Source organism: Meleagris gallopavo, chromosome 4 (genome assembly GCF_000146605.3).
Source record: "Meleagris gallopavo isolate NT-WF06-2002-E0010 breed Aviagen turkey brand Nicholas breeding stock chromosome 4, Turkey_5.1, whole genome shotgun sequence".
Taxonomy (NCBI): domain Eukaryota; kingdom Metazoa; phylum Chordata; class Aves; order Galliformes; family Phasianidae; genus Meleagris; species Meleagris gallopavo.
Window position 1 is genome coordinate 58352275 of NC_015014.2, and position 4620 is coordinate 58356894.

The 4620-nt window shown below is 41.1% G+C and overlaps 1 long non-coding RNA gene across 1 annotated transcript; it reads left to right on the top strand.

The window, feature by feature from the left end:
• The first annotated feature begins 243 nt into the window (after nucleotides 1-243).
• LOC109367421 lies at nucleotides 244-1885 on the top strand. The gene is made up of 2 exons (XR_002114550.1): nucleotides 244-305; nucleotides 1102-1885. It is a non-coding gene; the product is annotated as an uncharacterized LOC109367421 (long non-coding RNA).
• The last annotated feature ends 2735 nt before the right edge of the window (nucleotides 1886-4620 follow it).

Sequence of the window (4620 nt, forward strand, 5' to 3'; positions counted from 1 at the left end):
ATTTATTTTTATAGTGAATACTGAGCATGAATTCAGAACGAAGCCAGGCTAGCAGGAACTGTCAGATGTGGGACAACTAGTGTATGGGAACTGCTGAATCATGACCTGAACCTCTGATTAATCACCTGAGATGAGCAATGAGTCAGCCACGGGAGCACAGGTGAAGGCAATTCACCTGTGCTGCAGGAAGGGGTTGAGCCTGGCTCCACCTCTCCTAGACCCATTTAAGAGCTGACTGCCAGTGGGGAAGGGTGTCTTCTGGAGGTCTACTCTGCTGGAATTTCATAAGCCAGCTCAAGATATGGGTAAGCTTTCTATCTATTCTCTTTTTGTTATTTTAATCTGCTTTGCCTAACTCTCTTGTTTATTTTGTAATTATAGTATCTTAATATTCATTGATTATACAACTAGTAAACACCAGGACATACTACTCAAAGGAACCCTGTATTGTTCCCATCTCCTTCCAGAAACCCCATGAGCATAGCTTACTCCCTTCCCTGTTCTTCTCTGTCACTGTAAATATCTCTGGCCAGCCATGAAGTGATAAGGCTGAAAGTGACACAGATGCTACAGCTATATATTTTCTACTTATCTGTGAGCACGTCTTGACATACTTATCACTGTAAGATGCTGAAATGAATAACCCTGTTCATTTACAGTGCATGAATGCCCTGGTGATATTTTTTCCTTTTCTTTAATGAGGTCACTTTGTCTATCATACTGACACTACATAGGTAGTATAGATCTTTATTAAGAAATAAGGCTCCATTTTTTTTAATAGAATTTCAAATTATTTCTGTAAGAAACATTTCCTTCTTATCTCCCCCCATCTCAAGTCAAAAAGCTTTGGTGGAGAATATGCTGTTTTTCAGCCCTTATAGCTGGTATATAATGAATCCACAATTTTTGTTTTGTTTTTTTCCTGCTACCCCATCCTTGTGGATTATGTTGTTAATTTCTTTAAGTGTTGAAAACTTGGCAGTGAATTCAATGTTCTTCTCAACTGAGATTTTTTTGCAAACTTTTTGGAGGAAAGGACTGCTAGACTGCTCTGAGCTGGACTTAAAGCCACATCACAGTTCATACTCTGTATCTCTGCAGGAGCACATCATTGTTGTTGCTAGATGATCTCTCAAAAGATGGCTTCAGCTGCCCTGGCACAGGCTCTATTTTGGCAACTGACTATACAAAGTTCTTCTGTGTTTCTTGCTGTTTGCCAGGCAAGGAAGGACAAACCAGCTGCTTTCCAAAAGGCACAGAAGGGTGTGGAAAGTGCCTGGTAAAAACTCTAGGTCACAGCAGATGTTGCTCAAGAATGGGCAGAACTGATTCTCCTCACCTGAGAGCCAGCAAAACCAGGAGGTGGAACCAGCTTGCAGTTCTCAGATGTTATCCATGTGGTGTGCAAAGTCCTGGAGCTGTTTGAACTTCAGTGTTTTTACTGGATGCTTTGACTTTGTTGCACAGGTTTATGCATAGCTTATGCTCTCTCCTATATGTAACTTGTAATATTATTGTGTTTTCAGTATGCTCATTGACCTATTCCAGCTACCCAAAGATGATGGTGCATTTCCTTCCAGTATTTTAAATTGTATTCAGGGGAAAGGAGAACTTCAAATTCCAGAAATGGCCTCTGATCCATGCCCCTTCAGCATCCTGGTCCTGCTGTGGCTCCTTGATATGTTGGCTACACAAGGAGAGGGCTGCAGCTGGTGATGGGCAAATTAGAAGTCAGATGGGGTCTGATACTGTGACAATGACATATTATTTAAAAAAAAACAAACAACAAATGTCTCGTTTTTTAATCAGTATATTTCTGTAAAAGGTGGGAGAGGGACTGCAGGTCTGGAAGAGGAGCTTTGAGAATAAATACTACTTGTAGATATTTCTGTGAGTTAGTTTGGCCTTCTAAACCCGTTTGCTGCAGGCTGCACTAACAGCACTGATACAGCGATGTCAGATACTGGGGATAACGTGCAAAGCAAGAGATCCGTCAGACGCCATGTCTGGTCATTCTTCTGTCTGAAAAGGGAATTGATGATAGACTGACTTACCATAATTAACATAACCAGTTTCTTGGTAAGAGGAACTTACTGCACTTGATGCACATCTCCTTGCGGAACGTGTCCTACATGAGATTCCTTTTAGCCTTATACAGTTTATGCCTCTCAGTCAATTTAGGATAAAGCTGAAATGCATTTCGAAGGTCACTTAATAACAGAGATAAAATATACTTGCATTTGGAGAAATTAAGAAAACTTTCTGAATTCTATTTCTCTCCTATAAGGAGTATCTGTCTTAAATTGCAGCTTCCACAATGAATCAAGGGAGAGAAATTTCTTTAACTGAGGCAAAACTCTTACTGCTTTAAGAAGCATGTTCACTGATCACAGCTTTCTGATGGGATCCTGATAGCTCTGGGGGAAGGATGTTTTCACTTAGACTTGCTTCTTAACTACTGTCCCTTAAAATAGCAGTAAAATCTTGCAGTTTTTAATTCATGTCTTCTGTCATGGCTATTTCTCCTTCTTGCTCCTGAACCATGCCTCTGAATTACATGAGATTTGCTGTATCTCTACTTAGACAGATAGAGCTTGACAAAGTACATAGTACTGATGTTCCATGCTACCTCATTGGATAAGGGAAGGTTATTCAGCTACAAGGCCATGCCCTACAGTGCAGGTGGACCTATTGCTGCTGCCAAGCACAGTAAGAGGAGGACACCATCTGCTGCAATGACTTAACAGTCATAGAGTTCCCTTCTCTTATCATTAGGTAGAGAGTTGTGACATTCAAACCAACCTTTGAATATTTGGGCAGGCTTGTAGAGGAAAAACCTTCTTGCAGCAGACTTTACCTTCTCCAGGTAAAGGGATGGACTTTGTCCATAGCTGCCTTCACAAGTCCCGGTCATCTTGAACGAAGCCTGACTCTATATACTTACAAGATAGGAGCAGTTTGCATAATCAATTGTAGTGCCGTTCATGCCAAAGGAAATGAGGACTCATAGGCTGTAAAGCAACGCAGCCATATTATGACTAAGCATCTGGTACTGCTACACTCAAACCAACAGGTGTTGAAGTCAGACACCAGAGTGTCTGAGCATAAATTGATTGCTTTTGGGTCAGAAATCTCTAGAGGTCCCTCCTGTTTATAATGCTGTGGATCCAACTGTTTTGATGCACAAGGTAAGAATTTTTGCTAAACATGAGAGTCTGGATCAGACTGAGTAAGCTAAAAATCTTCTGGTTGAGACTTGCTAAGACTTCTAGTAAACAGTGTCTACAATAGTGACTGTGTTTCTTAGAACTGGACATTGATGCTTGCTTTAGGTCTCAAATATTTATTTGCTTTTTTAATGACACATTATATTCAAGCAAATTTGTAGATTTCTTTTGATGAGGTGAATTCCACTTTTCATTACTGACAGTCTGGATGTAGTAGACATGGTAGTAGAGAAAGCGTGTTGGCTGGAAAGCTATTTTAAGTAACTCTGTGGGTTTTTACTCTTAGTTTCATGAATAGATCTATTGAGGAAAAAGGAAGCAAAAAAACTTAGCTACACAAAACAGCAACTTGTTTGCCTGCTGATTAGCTTTCAGCTAGAATATTAATGCAAGTGCATCACAGATATCCTGATATGGAAGGATGAAAAATCTTATGGAAAAATACACCCATTGCTTTTGAAGACTTCTTGTGTTGGGGGACCCAGAATTGGACACAGTACTCCAGGTGGGGTCTCACGAGAACAGAGTAGAGGAGAGAATCACCTTCCTCAGCCTTGGTTGGTTATGCTTTTCTCAATGCAACCCAGGGCACAGTTGGTCTTCTGGGCTGCAAGCACACATTGCTGGCTCCTCTTGATTCTTTCATCAACAGACACCCCCAAATCCTTCTCCTCAGGGCTATTCTCAAGCTATTCTCCACCCAGCCTGTATTTGTACTTGGAATCAAGGCAGCCTAGGATAGAGACAAGAAAATGACTCCTTAGCAGCTGATGCAGATTGCAGCTGGACTCTCCTCTTCCCACCCTCTGTGTGCTGGTTCCCTGCCACTAACATACAAGCAATTATAGGGTGAGATAGCACAGGAAAATGAGCTGTCTGAAAATGAAAAATCTGCAGAGGATGTGACAGGTGTCTGCCCAGGTGGAAAGCAACATCTGCACTGGATCGGGTGAAATGGCCTTGAAACTTCTCCCTCTTAATTGCTTGAAATAGATGGAGGAGAGGATCATACCCTGTTGCTGCTTGTTCTGAGAGAAGAAGCTGTGTGTGCTAACATGGTTCAATGTATCTGGTGTGAGAAAGGACAAGATCATGTTTGCAAACAGATCTGTAAGGTGACTCAGGTAATGCATATGAAAACCTGTCTTTTTTATGCTGAACATTGCATTGGTTTCTGGAGCACATAATGGGGAAGATGGAAATACTTTAGGAAGCCTCAATCTAGCCACTAGGCAGGAAGAGAGTCTTTGAATGAACAAAACAAAGCTTACATTATAGCTTCAGTTTATTGTTAAATGCTGACCAGATGGTTCTAAGTGCTGGCCTGTAAACCTCTTCCCACAACAAAATCCATTGCACATAGGAACGTTTGTTTGTGAACATAAGGAATTTA